At 41.9% G+C, this 18,885-nt stretch overlaps 1 protein-coding gene across 2 annotated transcripts in view; it reads right to left on the bottom strand.

The window, feature by feature from the left end:
* Positions 1-3,642, bottom strand: part of SppL (signal peptide peptidase-like protein) — a 109,200-nt gene extending 105,558 nt beyond the window's left edge. For both annotated transcript variants that reach the window (XR_010952162.1, XM_067779221.1), the window contains exon 1: positions 3,617-3,642. The gene's annotated coding sequence lies outside the window, so the exon portion shown is untranslated. The remainder of the gene's footprint in view (positions 1-3,616) is intronic.
* Positions 3,643-18,885: the final 15,243 nt, after the last annotated feature.

The following is an 18,885-nucleotide window of genomic DNA, read 5'->3' as shown; positions in this document are numbered from 1 at the left end:
TCCGGCATCATTTCTGGATGGTTTTCGGGATCCGTGCGGGATCTCGTCGGGGTCATTTGGGGACTTTTTCGGGATCATTTGGGGGCTCTTCCGGCATCATTTCTGGATGGTTTTCGGGATCCGTCCGGGATATCGTCGGGGTCATTTGGGGACTTTTTCGGGATCATTTGGGGGCTCTTCCGGCATCATTTCTGGATGGTTTTCGGGATCCGTCCGGGATCCCATCAGGGTAATTTCGGGACTATTAGGGGATCATTTGTGGACCTTTCCGGCATCATTTCTGGATAATTTTCGGTATCCGTCTGGGATGCCGACGAGGTCATTTCGGGATTATTTCGGGATCATTTGGGATACCTACCGGCATCATTTCTGGATGGTTTTTGGGATTCGTCCGGGATCCCGTCGGGGTCATTTCGGGACTTTTTCTCGACTAATACGGGATCATTTGCGGACCCTTTCGGCATAATTTCTGGATAGTTGTCGGGATCCGTTCGGGATCCCGTCACGGTCATTTCGGAACTATTAGGGGATCATTTGAGGACCTTCCCGGCATCATTTCTGGATAGTTTTTGGAATCCTTTCGGGATCCCGTCAGGGTCATTTCGGGGCTTTTTCGAGATCATTTAAGGATGGCTTTCAGGATTCGTCCGGGAACCCGTCAGGGTAATTTCTGGACTTTTCCGAGACTATTTCGGGATCATTTTGGGACCTTCCCAAGATCATTTCTGGATGGATTTCGGGATTTGTCCGGGATGCCCTCAGGGTCATTTTGGGACTATTAGGTGAGCATTTGAGGACCGTTCCGTCATCACTTCTGGATGGTTTTCGGTATCCGTTCAGATTCCCGTCGGAATAATTGCGGGACTTTTTCGGGATCATTGGGGTCCCTTCCAAAATCATTTCTGGATGGTTTTTGGGATTCGTCCGGCATCCCGTCGGGGTCATTTCGGGACTTTTTCTCGACTAATACGGGATCATTTGCGGGCCCTTTCGGTATCATTTCTGGATAGTTGTCGGAATCCGTTCGGGATCCCGTCAGGGTCTTTTCGGAACTATTGGGAGATCATTTGAGGACCTTTCCGGCATCATTTCTGGTTAGTTTTTGGGATCCTTTCCGGGTCCCATCAGGGTCATTTCGGGACTTTTTCGGCATCATTTAAGATTGGTTTTCAGGATTCGTCCGGTATCCGTCAGGGTAATTTCTGGACTTTTCCCAGACTATTTCGGGATAATTTTGGGACCCTCCCAAGATCATTTCTGGATGGATTTCGGGATCTGTCCGGGATGCCGTCAGGGTCATTTTGGGACTATTAGGTGATCATTTGAGGACCTTTTCGGCATCACTTCTGGATGGTTTTCGGTATCCGCTCAGGATCCCGTCGGAATTATTGCGGGACTTTTTCGGGATCATTTGGTGTCAGTTCCGGCATCATTTCTGGCTGGTTTTTGGGATTCGTCCGGCATCCCGTCGGGTTCATTTCGGGACTTTTTCTCGACTAATACGGGATCATTTGCGGGCCCTTTCGGCATCATTTCTAGATAGTTGTCGGGATCCGTTCGGGATCCCGTCAGGGTCTTTTCGGAACTATTAGGTGATCATTTGAGGACATTTCCGGCATCATTTCTGGATAGTTTTCGGGATCCTTTCGGGGTCCAGTCAGGGTCATTTCGGGACTTTTTCGGGATCATTTAGAGATGGCTTTCAGGATTCGTCCGGGAACCCGTCAGGGTAATTTCTGAACTTTTCCGAGACTATTTCGGGATAATTTTGGGACCTTCCCAAGATCATTTCTGGATGGATTTTGGGATCAGTCCGGGATGCCGTCAGGGTCATTTTGGTATTAGGTGATCATTTGAGGACCTTTCCGGCATCACTTCTGGATGGTTATCGGTATCCGATCAGGATCCCCTCGGAATCATTGCGGGACTTTTTCGGGATCATTTGGGGTCCCTCCCAAGATCATTTCTGGATGGATTTCGGGATCTGTCCGGGATCCCGTCAGGGTAATTTAGGGGTGCGTTCGAGATCCCGTCAGGGTCACTTCGGGACTTCTTCGGGAATATATCGGGATCATTTCTGGATGGTTTATGGGATCCATCCATGACCCCTTAAGGGTCATTTCGGGACTATTAGGTGATCATTTGAGGACCTTTCCGGCATCACTTCTGGATGATTTTCGGTATCCGTTCGGGATCCCGTCGGAATCAATGCGGGACTTTTACGGAATCATTTGGGATTCCTTCCGGCATCATTTCTGGATGGTTTTCGGGATTTGTCCGGGATCCCGTCGGGCTTATTTCGGGACCTTTTCGGGGCTAATACGGGATCATTTGGGGATCCTCTAGGGGTCGTTTCGTGACTTTTTCTGTATTATTTCGGGATCATTTTGGGACCCTTTCGGCATAATTTCTTGATGGTTTGCCGGATCCATCAGGGTCATTTCGGGACCATTTTGGGATCATTTGGGGACCCTTCCGAGATCATTTCTGGATCCGTCCGGGATGCCGTAGGAGCCATTTCGGGATTTTTTGTTACTTTTCCGGGATAGTTTTTGCACCCTTCCGGGATCATTTCTGGATCTGTGCGGGATCCCATCTGGGTCAATTCCGGACTATTTCGGGATCATTTTGGAATCCTTCCGGAATCATTTCTGTATGGTTTTCGCGATCCATCGTGGATCCCCTCGGAGCCATTTCGGAACTTTTTCTGGAGTTAGTCGGGATAATTTAGGGACCCTTCCTGGATATTTTCTGGATGGTTTCTGAGATCCGTCCGGGAGCCCGTCAGGGTAATTTCGGAACTTTTTCGGGACTATTTCGGGATCAATTTGGTACCCTTCAGGTATCATTTCTGTGTGGTTATCTGGATAAGTCTAGAATCGTGTCGTTGTCATTTCGGGTTTTTTTGGGACTACTTCGGGAACTTTTGGAAACACTTCCGGGGCGTTTCTGGATGGTTTTCGGGATCCGTCCGCGATAGCGTCGGGGTCATTTCGTGGCTTTTTCTGGATAATTTCGTTATCATTTTGGGATCCTATCAGGTTATCAGCTCATAAAGTTCTTTTTTTTACTCAATTACAAAAATAAAATGCATTAGACAGAAAAAAAATTTTAAACAGATAACTTTATAAGCAGGCTAACGTGAATAGCCCACATATTTCATTTTCTCCTTGCGGACGGGGCCGCGGGTAAAGGCTAGTACATGATAAATAATACCTAACAGTCCATACATTGTCGCAATATTTTTAAGAAAACTGGACTTGGAACTTTATTTAAGATAAAAAAAAAAAAAAAAACTAACAGCTCATCGGTGAAAATTCACACGCACAGTTCTCGACTCAGTTTCAAAACAAAACTTTAGATTATTTAATTCAAATTTTCAAGTGAGATAATACTTACAAATTTATGTATACAGAATATATATGGCATTTTTGTTGTTATTAAAACAATATTTTTATTTATATTAAAGCTTTTATCATTTTTTTTTTTTAACTTTGAAAAATCTCCGAACACCATTCCTTCATTATATGACATTCGACTGCCTAGTCCACTGCCTTCCACTCTATTCGCAACATAACCTCTACTTAAGCTGCCAAACTATATACTAAACAATGACCTTCACAGTTAGAGAGTACAACGCCGAATGACTTTATCAATTAATTTGACTTCCAATTAAATTTAATGATCGCAAAACTATGACAGCGTTGATGATTTTACACCATCGACAATCGATAGTTTTAACTAGGTTATCGACAACATGATGTAAAAATAAAGGTGAGTCAACAACATAACCTCACTATTTCCTTGGCTCCTTATTCCAGTATTTGGTGGTTTTACACAAGTATTAAATTTTGATTGCTTAATTTTACGTACAAAATTCCCAAAAAAATTTGTTTTATGCAATATTTTTTCTATATTCTTTTGGGGACACAAAGTGACGTTAATCCTTTTGGCTAAATAACTCTAGTCGCGGCTTATGTAGTTATAATATTTCTAAACGTATAGTAAAATCTACTCTGATCATAGTAGAACTGAAAGACGGTTATGTATGATAGACAACCCTCTAAAATATGCATGCCGAACTTGTCAGAACAAGGGAAAACGTCAGCGGGATAAGAACACCTTAATATTAATTTCATCATGATCGACAGTTTCCGATAAAGGCGGACTTACATAGAAAGTTTTGCCGAATGCTTCCACTTTGACTCATAAACGCGTTGTTGTTGTAGCGATAAGGACACTCCCCGAAGGCCTTGGGGAGTGGCACAGATGTTGATGATCTTTTTCCGGATGCAAATCCGGTTCGTTCCGGTAACAAACACCATTTAGGTACTAGCCTGACCATCTCGGGAACGATTTGTTATGACTACATGAAACCGTCTATGCTATACCGCCCTCCCACCCCTAGATCCATGAGGAACTTGGGACCACCAGAGCCTCGGCTGTTAAAGAAACAGGATTCGCCATGGGTAGGTGAGGTTGACAATAAGTGCGACATAATAACTGCTGAGTGGAATATCACACCACGTCGGCTACTCCTTCAAAAAAGTCGATCCTATCGTTGTGCTGGGATGAATGCCTAATAAATACAAATGCAATCACATAATTAATTAAAAAAATTCCTCATCTAAGCACATATCCAAAACATTAGGACGTAAGGGAAAATGTTTATAAAAAAAAATGGGATCGAATTACGTTTATAATAAATATATTTATCCTCTTTGGTAAAACGTAATTCGATCCCATCTTTTTTATACTTTATTATAAACATATTTATCCTCTTCGGTATTAGCAGTCGTTACCTATTGTTATTACCTTTCTTAAATATAATGAAAACAAAATTTAGTTATAAGTTGCGTTCCAATAAAGCGTGATCCAGATACGGATAGAAATTTAACATGCAAATGCAACAAAATGTATTGTGATCCTGATATATGTCTGGATTAATTTCGGATCAAGAGGGTGGCTTTGTTAATTTGGTTTTTATGAAAAATTTAACTTCTGTACTACTTTAGTGTATTTTTTATGGTACTGGTGTAAGTGTGTAAGCTATATTCCAAAAAACAATGAAAATAAAATCTAGTTTGTTAAAAACAAACGAGCCAGTTAGTTTCTTTTTCGTTAGGTTTTTTGACATTCGGTTGTGTTTTCCTAATTTTTTGTGACAAATAAAAATTTTGTTTCTAGTTTTTTTTTGTTGTTATATCGGCCTACTGATTTTAAGATCGCGGGTTCGAATCGAGCTCAAGGCCTAACAATAATTTTTTATCATTATTATTGTTATGATAAATTTTTTCTTAATTGAAAAAATTTTTAAATTAGAATAGAAGAAAGAAAAAATTTTAGACAACTGCCAAAGCTCGTTGTATAGATCCATTTCGGGAACTGCTAAATTCTTTCATCGGCAACGTTTAGGCGCCGCTGCTATAACCATTCAGCCATCACAGCGGTTTTTTGTTTGTCTTCATTAATCCTACTTCTATTCTGGTTCGTGCCAATTTATATTCACAACACTGCGACATCTGTTGCAGAATGGCTGTGAAAATTGGACTTGTTTGTTGGCAATGCTGCCATAGTGTCATATTTTATTGACACTTTTTCCCCGTGCTCTGGGATGTATTAACAATTTTTGTTGTTATATCGGCCTACTGATTTTAAGATCGCGGGTTCGAATCGAGCTCAAGGCCTAACAATAATTTTTTATCATTATTATTGTTATGATAAATTTTTTCTTAATTGAAAAAATTTTTAAATTAGAATAGAAGAAAGAAAAAATTTAGACAACTGCCAAAGCTCTGCATTCTGCAACAGATGTCGCAGTGTTGTGAATATAAATTGGCACGAACCAGAATAGAAGTAGGATTAATGAAGACAAACAAAAAACCGCTGTGATGGCTGAATGGTTATAGCAGCGGCGCCTAAACGTTGCCGATGAAGGAATTTAGCAGTTCCCGAAATGGATCTATACAACGAGCTTTGGCAGTTGTCTAAATTTTTTCTTTCTTCTATTCTAATTTAAAAATTTTTTCAATTAAGAAAAAATTTATCATAACAATAATAATGATAAAAAATTATTGTTAGGCCTTGAGCTCGATTCGAACCCGCGATCTTAAAATCAGTAGGCCGATATAACAACAAAAATTGTTAATACATCCCAGAGCACGGGGAAAAAGTGTCAATAAAATATGACACTATGGCAGCATTGCCAACAAACAAGTCCAATTTTCACAGCCATTCTGCAACAGATGTCGCAGTGTTGTGAATATAAATTGGCACGAACCAGAATAGAAGTAGGATTAATGAAGACAAACAAAAAACCGCTGTGATGGCTGAATGGTTATAGCAGCGGCGCCTAAACGTTGCCGATGAAGGAATTTAGCAGTTCCCGAAATGGATCTATACAACGAGCTTTGGCAGTTGTCTAAATTTTTTCTTTCTTCTATTCTAATTTAAAAATTTTTTCAATTAAGAAAAAATTTATCATAACAATAATAATGATAAAAAATTATTGTTAGGCCTTGAGCTCGATTCGAACCCGCGATCTTAAAATTAGTAGGCCGATATAACAACAAAAATTGTTAATACATCCCAGAGCACGGGGAAAAAGTGTCAATAAAATATGATACTATGGCAGCATTGCCAACAAACAAGTCCAATTTTCACAGCCATTCTGCAACAGATGTCGCAGTGTTGTGAATATAAATTGGCACGAACCAGAATAGAAGTAGGATTAATGAAGACAAACAAAAAACCGCTGTGATGGCTGAATGGTTATAGCAGCGGCGCCTAAACGTTGCCGATGAAGGAATTTAGCAGTTCCCGAAATGGATCTATACAACGAGCTTTGGCAGTTGTCTAAATTTTTTCTTTCTTCTATTCTAATTTAAAAATTTTTTCAATTAAGAAAAAATTTATCATAACAATAATAATGATAAAAAATTATTGTTAGGCCTTGAGCTCGATTCGAACCCGCGATCTTAAAATCAGTAGGCCGATATAACAACAAAAATTGTTAATACATCCCAGAGAACGGGGAAAAAGTGTTAATAAAATATGACACTATGGCAGCATTGCCAACAAACAAGTCCAACTTTCACAGCCATTCTGCAACAGATGTCGCAGTGTTGTGAATATAAATTGGCACGAACCAGAATAGAAGTAGGATTAATGAAGACAAACAAAAAACCGCTGTGATGGCTGAATGGTTATAGCAGCGGCGCCTAAACGTTGCCGATGAAGGAATTTAGCAGTTCCCGAAATGGATCTATACAACGAGCTTTGGCAGTTGTCTAAATTTTTTCTTTCTTCTATTCTAATTTAAAAATTTTTTCAATTAAGAAAAAATTTATCATAACAATAATAATGATAAAAAATTATTGTTAGGCCTTGAGCTCGATTCGAACCCGCGATTTTGTTTCTAGTTTAAAAATTTTGTGCATAAATACTCAACTTAAATGAACTTTCGCGTGAAACAAGTGACTCACCAGAGCTCGAAATAATTTTTCCGTGGTATTTGCATAGTTTTTATTGTGAAAAATGTTAATGAATAAATTAAATTTAAAACATAAACAAAAACGTCAAATCATTTTATTGGTAATTCTATGTGACAGCATGACACTGATAATACGCGTCCAAAAATATCGAGAGAATGTCAAAAGACGCGTATTGAATTGGACAACAATAATCTTAAGGCGGAAAAGAAAAATTTAACTATTGTCCGGAGATATTTTTGCAGTTGAAGTTGGCGATTTTCATGTGGTTGTGTAATGTTGTTAAACCTACAAAAAAAAAATTGTGAACATAAGTGTTTTGCGCGGATATAGTTTTGGCCTCCAAACCGGTGTTAGACCCACCCAGGGTAATTTTTTATAAGCGCGGCCGAAGGCCGTCAATGCAGAAAGGTTCTCTGCTCTAAAATACTATGGATCCCTACCCTCGTTTCGGAGGAACCCGCGGATAATTTTTCGGTTATTCGTTAATATCTATTGAACGACTTTTCCGCCTTCGGATTAGTAATACTGATATGTTTTATAAGTCATTTTGACCGAACCAATTAAGTCAATAAAAAAGATAAGCGCACAAAAGAAAACACGTTTAATTAACAGTTGAACAATTCGCTTTTATGAAAAGAAAATTTCATTGAAGTGCTTCTTCTTTAAACGTCACATTTCAACTGTAGTTAACGAAGGTAAAAATAGTAAAATAGAATACAGAAAAAAGGGTTGCCATCTTTGTTTCGACAATGGATAATTCCAATACTCCCTCTCATTGTTGTAAACAAAATCGGCGACGTTCTCTTATGATGTCATCTCCATAAAATTGCACAAGTATTTATGACGATTCCTATTCAATGCCTTCGTAAATATATCCGCGATCTGCTCATCAATATTTATATATTCTAAGTTGAATTGACCATTTTGACCATTTTGACATTTTTTTCCTTACTGATGCCCAGCTTACGACACCGGACCCAATATCAAAAACATACCCACTCGTCGATCGTCTTGTTTCGCTATCACCTGCATAATCGGCATCACTGTAGCCGACCAAATCAAGAACACAATCATTTTTATAAACAATACTGTTATGGTATCGCATTTACAGTGGAATCAGTAAGGAAGGCGGTCGGCATGATGTGTTGGTGCACAGTGGCTAGTCATTGTCGGCTGGGGCGGGTCCTTGCCAACCTTACTGTTCCTGCGCCATAAGCAGAAAAAAAGTCATATCATGCCTATCAAAACGAGCAGCTGTCAAATTCAAAAAAACCTAACAGAAGCGCAGATACCGACTCAAAACGCTTAAAAATTCAAAATAAAACAACATCCGGCCGAACCGGATGTCACGGACAGACCGTTGACATTCAAAATCTAAATTCAAAAAAAATTCAAAAATTTAAAATTCAAAAAATAACCGCAAAAAAAATTTACCGAACCGGAGATGACCGGTTACTAACAGTTTAAATCAAACTCAACAGAAACGCTGAAAAATTAAATAATAACAAAAAAAGCTGAAAAAATTAAAAATAAAAAAGAAAAGGGCCGAATATACATAGGGGGCGCCGCGGGTGGTGTTGCGACGCCCGGTGCTTATACCCACCCTCAAAATCCATGGCCACCGACGCACCTAAATTTCGGTGGCCCCTTACCTGGTTCCCTAAGTGCCTTCTAAATAAATGGTGACGTCAGCATTCCGATTTTATTACAAAATTTATTCACACGTCATTACTAGGATATAGGAACAATAAAAATACAAAATATTGAAACATTTTCCATTTGTTTATAAGTTACCCTAACCGGTGATTTTACATTTTTGTCTACACGTTCCTATTAAACAATAAAAACCTCAAAATAAAACCACAAAATAATTCAATAAAATTGACCTTTTTCCATCCAAATTGCTGGTAAGTATAAATATGCCAAAGGCTCAAAAGAAATAAAAAGCCATATTTGATGTTCACGCTAACTAGCGAATGCAAAACTACTGATACCAGAAAAGAATTTAAATTTAAGTTCCTTTCTTCTCTTTCCCTAGTTTTGCTTATTAATTAAAAATTTCCTCCTTATTTCAATTCATTCTCCCCTTCTTTCGTTCTTATCCAGTTAAGTGAGGGTAGTTTTAATTAAAATTATCTCTACCCTTGGCTTGTTTAACATAGTCAGACCTGCCTTATTTTAAACTATTTTAAACTTAAGTTTCTAGTTATTTTCCCTCCTTTCAGTTTAAATTTATTAACTTAAATAATTTTGCTTTTCTCATTTCCGACCTATCTGCAACTTTAGTTTCCTACTTCCTAATTTACGATTATCTAATTAGAGTGTGTTCAATTAAGTTAAGTATACTTTTCTCATATCAGCAGGTTTCCAAGCTGATTAAAATTTTCATTTGCATGTGCTACAATAAACTGCATTCGAACATTTTCCAAAATGTGTTGAAATTCTTTTAAACATTTCTAAAATTAGTTGAAATTCTTTTAAACATTTCCAAAATTAGTTGAAATTCTTTCAAATCTTTCCGAAATGGGAATTCGGAACAAAATTCATATTTGAAAGCTTTAGAAATGTGAAAATGTACTAAGATTTAGCATATTTACTAACTTTTTTTCTTTTCGGCAAATTTAACAACAATATTTAGCAGTAAGAAAACGCAAAACAAATGTATGTAAATAAATAAATCAACTGGAACTGTGCTCTAGTAGAGTTAAGACTGTAGCATCCTAAATGCGTTAACGCGCGCCACAATGTGCAACAATTTTATATGTATGTACTACTTTTATATACATCTATATAAACCAATTCCTAATGTAGTGAAACTACAAGTTAATGTTACTGTGAGCGCGTGTTAAAAGTAAAAAAAAAACACCCTCCTTAAATACTAAAATTCATATTTAAATGTTTAGTTACAACTTATAAACACTCTAAGTATAAATGTATTACCAAAAAAAAAGTGTAATCATCTAAAAATTAATTTATTGTGCCTAAGAGCAAGCGTTTAGTTTGGTAATTAATATTACTTTCGTTTGGAACGAACTCACCCAAGTCAGGTTGCAGGCCCTTCGTATTGCTCTGCCGTTGTCGTGGTCGTTGCAGGTGGGTGTTGGCACTGTTGTTGGTGGTTGCGCTTTGGTCTGAGGTGATCAAGTGTACCTGGTGGCAATGAAACTTCGAAATGATTCGGCGCTAAATTCGGCTTCCGTTGTATTACGCTGCCGCGTACTGCTGGCCCTGGAGGCGGAGGTGTTGGTTTACGAGTCTTCTCGTAATTCGCTTGACCCTGTATTGTGATGGTCCGCAGGAAATTGCAAAAAAAAATGGAAGATTCCAAACTGTTCAATACGGGAGTTTCGATAGTATGTGGGTCTCCGTTGAACGGCAAGCAGCGTGCAGTTAATAGGAGCACAGGAAGAAATCAGAAACTCAAGAATGACGTAAGAAAGTTTAAGTTATGCACAAACGTTGTGGGAGAAGTGGCAAAAGCGTGTTTAGCTTTGCGATCTGAGCATTTTGTGTGAATTTTTGTTCTGCGTTTATGCCTGCTACTGGGCTTTCGTCCTTGCAAACGGCTGCTTGTACAGATGTTCTTGTGCTTCCAATGTTCAATATTTCCTATTTGTTCAATTGTTGCGAATTCGAGTGCGAATATTCCTGGGTCGTTAAATTACGTAACTTCACGTTGCAGCTGCAATGCGTTTAAGCCTTTACGCAAAGGGGACCGCGGCCGTTGTTGTCCGTGTTTTTTGGGTAATTTTTTTATTTTGTCGCAAATTGAGAGCTGGATCACTTTTTCCACGGCCGGAACCTCATGCTAAAAAAAAAATTTTTTCTAGTGATGGCCGGTCTATCTTTTTCTCTTTCCGATATTTCTATTTATCGCAACCTTCGCCACACCGCTAGGCGTGTTCCCGTGAACTCGCTCCTAAGTGGATCGCAGCCATAGACCGTAGCAGCAGACCGTAACAAACCGGCTTCGCTTTGGAGACCTGACGATGAAGCGAACAGGAAACCGGGTCATCTGTGGGAAGCTACTGCCAGGGATCTTCGCCGACAAGCAACGTGGGGCACGACTCACCCCTGAGATAAGAGTTTCAAAGTCCTACTACGAAGCTAGCCGGGCAACATAGGTCCATCAAAAAAAAGTTAAGTCAAATTTGGGAATTAATTCTGTTTCCTAGTTTAGAAGGGCTTTGCGGCAATTAGACATTTGTTATGGAGAACTCGTCAAAACTCCGAAAGGTTTTAGTGGTTATCGCCCCCACAAAGGCGAGACAAAAAAAAGTATAGACATTTTGTTATGGAGAACTCGTCCAAACTCCGAAAGGCTAGTCCGCCTTAAGCGTGGACTGCCAGGGTGTTCACGGTCCTCGGTGAGTACGCGTGTGAACATCCTATGAGGTCAGTGCTCGGGGAGAATACTGGGCGAGATGTCCCCGACCGCCAAAACGCCCAGACAAAAAAAAGGTCCAATTGGTGGGTATATATAAAAAAAATCAAATTGTAATTTAGCAAGGAGACGTTTGCTGGTTCATTGTGGACGAATGTCCGAAGCGTGAAAGCGACCTATCAATTTCCCGTTTAGGTCCTCGAGATCATACAATGCGTTGCCTATTTTTCGAAGCACGCGACACTTCAGGTATTTGGGTAGGAATTTGGCATTAATGCCCTGTTTAAAATTACTTAAGGCAAAGTTTCTCCGAAAAACTTCCTGACCTTCCTTATAGTTGACGTGTCTAGAGCGCTTGTTATAGGTGGTTACTCCCCTATCTTTGGCCTGATCTAAATTTCTGCGGATCTGGTCACGAATATTAGTCAACTTGTCAGCTCGGCTTACTACCGTAACCTGGTCTTCTCGAAGGCTGCCGAGTTTCCCTAAAATGTTGTACGTTGAGGCATGCTGGACCATGTTTTGACCATATAATGCAAAGTATGGAGAACACTGAATCGCCGTATGAAAATCACTTCTCAAAACTGATACAATTTCGGGTATATACTTATCCCAATTAGTGTGGTCAGGTTTATCCTTCAGGAAAATCCTAATCTTAGAAACAATTTCTCTATTGACGCGTTCGGATGCGTTCGCTTGGGGAGAATATAGCCCCGTCCTCACGTGCGTCACCCCGTAATTTACTAAAAATTGGTTCATTTCCTTCGAGGCAAACTGTTTACCATTGTCACTGTGAATAAACTCAGGGACCCCTACAGCCGGAAAAATTTCTGACGCGAAGTAATTTATAACGTTAACAGTGGTAGCTCTCTGCATGGGCTTTAGCCAAACGTATTTTGAAAAATGGTCTAGTACTATGAAAAGAAATTGATTTCGCCGTTTAGATCTCGGATACGCCCCTAGAAAGTCGCAATACAACCGCTGAAATGGCCTTTCGGATTCAAAGGTACTCCCTATAGGTGGTCTCGACTGCTGATTGGTGGGTTTTACCGTTTTGCAGGTGTCACAACGCTGGACGTAGTCCCTGACGTCCTTAGCCTGCTGCGGCCAGAAGTACTTCTGCCTAACACGTTCTAAGGTTTTCTGCCATCCGCCATGGTAACTCCGGTTAGCGTCATGTGCTAATCTCACTGCTTCCTCAGTCAGCCCTTTTGGCAACCATAAACGCCACAGCGAGTCTTCTTCCCCTTCCATCCCCTTACGAAACTTAACTCTTTTGAAAATTACACCGTCCACCACTCGTAAATCCGGAAGTGATTCCTCGTTTTCGGTGACGGTCCGAATTAAGTCTAAATACTCATTGCTGGTAAATTCGGGAGAGACTAAGTCTATTTCTCCGGGTGTGGTAGTGAAAGTTAACTCGTCAACGTCAAAACGCGACAGCGCGTCTGGTACTACATTCAGGGTGCCCTTACGATGTTCCATTTTAAAATCGTATCTTTGCAGTAAGAGTGACCATCTCGCCAACCTCCCGCTCAAGTCTTTTTGTGTCATCAACCACTTGAGACTGGAGTGGTCCGTAATAATCCGAAAAGGTAATCCTTCGACATATGGTCGGAAACGCTTCACGCTAATTATGGCTGCAAGACATTCCAGCTCGGTTACTGTATAATTGCGTTGAGCATTATTCAGCTTTTTCGATACGAACGCGATTGGATGCTCAGCGCCCTCATCATCGACCTGGAACAACACTCCGCCAACACCTATTTTGGAAGCGTCGCATTGTATTACGAATTCTTTGGAAAAGTCTGGTTGGGCCAAGACAGGCGCCGAACTCAAGGCTACTTTTAGTTTTTCGAAGGCCTCTATAGCTTCAGGAGTGAGTTTAAACGGGCCTGCTGACTTGCGGAGACAGTCGGTCAAGGGACCTGCCAAGTCAGCAAAATTGGTAATAAATGCTCGGTACCAATTCGCCATGCCCACAAACCTACGCACTTGCCGAGGGGATTTAGGGATCGGGAAGTTTTGTATTGCTTCTACTTTTCCCGGATCCACTTTCAGACACCCGCTGCCTATCAAGTACCCTAAGTAGCGTATTCCCTTCTGACAAAATTTACTTTTTTCCACATTTATTGTCAGACCTGCATCTCTCAAACAGTTCGCCACTTCCGCTAGCAATTTTAGATGATCCTCAAAATTAGTGCTACATACCATCAGATCGTCCAGGTAGACAAAGACGTTCTCTCGCAGACGCGAAGGGATCGCCTTGTCCATCAGCCTACTCATAGTCTGCGGTCCATTGCACAGACCAAATGGCATCACCTTGAAGTGGTACAGAGGCCTCCCCGGAACTGCGAATGCTGTTTTTTCCTTAGAGGACTCTGTCAATTTGATCTGGAAGAACGCGTCTTTCAGATCAATGCCACTAATAAAATGCGTGTCCTTGAGTCTGCTCAATAAGCCGTTGATATGAGGCAGGGGGTACGAATCCTTCTTAGTCACCGCGTTGACCTTTCTCGAATCTATGCACAGCCTGACTTTGCCTGGTTTCCGGACCAGTACTACAGGACTACACCACGGGGAGTTGGATTCTTCTATAACTCCTAACTGTAGTAACCTGTCTAGTTCTCTAAAAGCTTCGGCTTGCCTCGGCGGCGAAAGGGGGAAATGCTTGCTTTCTATAGGTACAGCATCACCGGTGTCGATGTGATGCTCCACTAATTTAGTTTGCCCTAGGCCTAACTTCTCGTACGAAGGAAACGTCTCGATGACTTTTCGCAATTCTGATTTCTGTTCTGGTGACAATTCATGGAGGTTAAGTTCCTCTTCCTTTTCAAGCCTAGTCTCTAAACACTCTACGCTCGGGAATATTTCGGGAGCTAACGCAAATGCTCTCCAAAAATCTACCCCGAAGTATGCTTCTTGGAGCAATGAGGGAACAAGGTAAAAACGAATAACCTTTGTGATATTTTCAAAAGTGACCGGTAGAGATACTGAGCCTAAAATTTTTTGCTTGTTGCCGCCCGCGGTATATACGAACGCATGTAAGGGCTGATATTCGAAGCCATTATCCTTTAGGAATTCTAATCCATTTTTCCCTAAGATGGAGACGTTGGCTCCCGAGTCCAACAACCCTACAAGAAAACTATTTTTAACTCTAGCCTTTACTAAAGGTCTTTCGTCCTCTGTAAGCGTTAACGTGGTGGCTTGCAGCAGTCTACGCTCCTGTACTCTCTTGTGGTATCTCTTCCTACACTTCGAAATATTTTCCGATACCGGGTAGTGTTCAAAAATGGTATGTCTTATGTGTTCGTACCTAAGTTCCCTTTCTTCTAGGTCTGGTGAAAGTTGCGTTTGGCAAGCGACATCCCTATGCTGGCGTCGCAGAATTCTAATCGGCTCGCTCTTCGCGGATGAAGACGTTTGACTCTCGGCTTCAGAACTGTCTGTACTGTCAGGGTAAGTTATTATTACTTTTGCGGGCTCTTCTGCCAGGGTACTACTGCACCTCGGAAGCTCACCACCTCCATGCAGAGATTTGCCCTCTGATTCAGCGCACGGGACGACGCCTCGAGCACTGGCTGATGTGGGAGCTATGAAGCCGAACGAGGTTCCCCCGCCTTCTCGCTCGGGTACTGGTTTCCCTGCCTGCGATGGTCCCTAGGGCATTTGGGAGTAAATACACCTTTATACCCACATTTAAAGCAAAATGGATTCCTAATGGGTTCCTCGCAATATATATAGGAGTGGCCCATTCCTTGGCAATTCCAGCATTGAATTCCCGAGTAGTCTGGTCTTCTGCTGCGTCTATATTCCAGCGCCTCTATCTGCGGATCTATCTCGCCGGTCTCGCCTTCCATCGTCATGTCCGGGGTTGTCACGAGTGCCTCGCTTACATGCCGTCCTGGGTAAATGGCTCCCAGCAGCTTGCTCTCTTTCAGCACTTGTTCACCTCTGCGTGCTACATCGCGTAGATCATGGAGGTTCCTTACGTCCGCATTAAAAAGCATTAGCTTAAGGCTACTGTTGACGTTCCTTTTTATTATGTCAATCAGTAGAAGCTCTGACATTGGCTCCCTTAAGCGCGCGTTCAAGGAGATTATGTCCGCGTGAAACACGTCATAACACTCACTTGCCTTTTGCTTCCGCATGGAGATCTCCATCATGATCTCGTGGTCCGTTTTCAAAGTGCCAAACTCTCTTTTTAACGAGTAGCACAAAAAGGCATAAGTCGCATTTGGGTTTTGTTTGGTAAATAGCCAGTACCATTCTTCGGCTCGTCCAGAAAGGAACAAGTGGAAACTGGCCATTATTTGTTCATCCGGGCATTGTGTGCGCTCACACAAGGTGTTTAGTTTAAATAGAAAATCGGCTACGCTGCCAGTGCCGTCGAACGCGATTTTCCACTCCTGCGGTTTGACTGCTATGTTGCTTGGAGTCGGGTACATTGGCGGTACTCCCGATGGCAATGGGTTACGGTCCATCCTACTTGCGTTCCGGTGTTGCTGGTTTGCTTGCTGCGTGGATTCGAGAGCGGCGTTGAGCTGGGCCATGTTGGCTCTAATTGAGCCCATCTCTCTCCGCATTTCCTCCTGCGAAGCCTGAAACAGTTGGTGTAGCACGTCCACCCACGAGCCTCCACGGTTGGCTTCGTCCTGCATTCCTAAGATCCGATCGCTTGTAGCGTCTCCGAAATTTCCTAAGTCCTGGTTTGGGGGTAAGGCACCAGCTCCTTCGGGTGCGTAGATCGCCGCATTGGGCATTAGCCCCGAGATATCGTGCACGTTCACCTGACTGGTGCTTACGGGTATGTCCAGTTTTTCGCGAGGGCCATTCAGGTCCGAGCCCACGTTTAATAACGCGGGGTCTCCGTATTGTCCGCCCACTGGGGTGTGCACCACCAAGGGACGCCTGGCCTGAGGGAAGGCCCCTCTATTTATACTACCGCCCCAGTTCTGGTTTCTCCGGGGATTCCCTGCACTCCCAAACGGAGTATTCCGGCCCGGATGCCCGAATGACTGGTCGCGCGACATGTTCAGGGGGGAGAAAAAAAAATTGATCAAGCAAAAAAACTTATGCCCGTAAGGCGCTTAGAAGAAAAAATTATATGAAAAAAAAAATTGAGCGCGAATAATTACTGCTATTTCTCTATTTCTGCTTGATAGTCAAAAACCGCAAAAAAAAAAATTTTCAGTTAAATATGTCTTAATAACTCATGGGAATGCTGACATCCCCTTCCGAAGGCACTCGGGATACAGGCAAAACAAAAAAAAATTACATAAATCCGTTCATACTTGTCCCTAGTGCTCCCAACCGCAGTGCGAGGGGGTCTTAAGGCCCCCCTCCGAGACTGGTTGGGGTCACTAGGGTCACTCCAGGCACACACGGGTCGGTCTCAACACGCCCAGCCGCAACGCAGGGGCAGTCTCCAGGGGGCTTGCCCCTGGGACTGGTTGGGGGTGTTGAGGCCGCCCGTCCATTCTCACTGGACACCCCTCCTGCCTCCGCCGCAATGGGTGGAGCGGTTTCGGAACCGCTCCCCCAGTCTGGTGGGACAGGAGGGAGTGCCACTCTGAATCCCAGCTCAACCCGTCACAGTCCAGGTGGTATTCTAAACTACCACCTGGGGCGTGGGATGAGCTGGGGTTCTTTTTCCACATACATACACGCACTCACACTAACAACACAAAATTCGGCATAAGGGGACTATATATACAACAAAAAAAAATTAAATATTACAAAAAAAAATCCCAATTTAGCGGACATATAATTTTCCATCCCGACTGCGGACAACTTCCGGTTACAAAAAAAAAGAAACCCCAATTACAAAAAAAAACTAAGTGCGTTCAGCACTGCCTCATTGGGTGGAATAAAAAAAAATCCGGAGACTTGACGTAAAGTCGCGTGGATCCCTCAGCTACCGGAGACGATGATCACTCCGGACACCCTGATCCGTCGAACCATCCCACCGCAACGCAGGTGGCTGCTCCTGCGGCTGCTCACCCCGGACTGGTGGGATGGTCAAATTCACAAGTTGACCAGGAGTGACCCTCGCACCCGGCGCCTCAGGAACCACGTTGGGCGCCATCTGTTATGGTATCGCATTTACAGTGGAATCAGTAAGGAAGGCGGTCGGCATGATGTGTTGGTGCACAGTGGCTAGTCATTGTCGGCTGGGGCGGGTCCTTGCCAACCTTACTGTTCCTGCGCCATAAGCAGAAAAAAAGTCATATCATGCCTATCAAAACGAGCAGCTGTCAAATTCAAAAAAACCTAACAGAAGCGCAGATACCGACTCAAAACGCTTAAAAATTCAAAATAAAACAACATCCGGCCGAACCGGATGTCACGGACAGACCGTTGACATTCAAAATCTAAATTCAAAAAAAAATTCAAAAATTTAAAATTCAAAAAATAACCGCAAAAAAAATTTACCGAACCGGAGATGACCGGTTACTAACAGTTTAAATCAAACTCAACAGAAACGCTGAAAAATTAAATAATAACAAAAAAAGCTGAAAAAATTAAAAATAAAAAAGAAAAGGGCCGAATATACATAGGGGGCGCCGCGGGTGGTGTTGCGACGCCCGGTGCTTATACCCACCCTCAAAATCCATGGCCACCGACGCACCTAAATTTCGGTGGCCCCTTACCTGGTTCCCTAAGTGCCTTCTAAATAAATGGTGACGTCAGCATTCCCATTTTATTACAAAATTTATTCACACGTCATTACTAGGATATAGGAACAATAAAAATACAAAATATTGAAACATTTTCCATTTGTTTATAAGTTACCCTAACCGGTGATTTTACATTTTTGTCTACACGTTCCTATTAAACAATAAAAACCTCAAAATAAAACCTCAAAATAATTCAATAAAATTGACCTTTTTCCATCCAAATTGCTGGTAAGTATAAATATGCCAAAGGCTCAAAAGAAATAAAAAGCCATATTTGATGTTCACGCTAACTAGCGAATGCAAAACTACTGATACCAGAAAAGAATTT

Source organism: Eurosta solidaginis, chromosome 1 (genome assembly GCF_040869045.1).
Source record: "Eurosta solidaginis isolate ZX-2024a chromosome 1, ASM4086904v1, whole genome shotgun sequence".
Lineage (NCBI taxonomy): Eukaryota > Metazoa > Arthropoda > Insecta > Diptera > Tephritidae > Eurosta > Eurosta solidaginis.
Note: the sequence above shows the minus strand (reverse complement) of the source record. Positions and strands in the feature narration are given on the sequence as shown.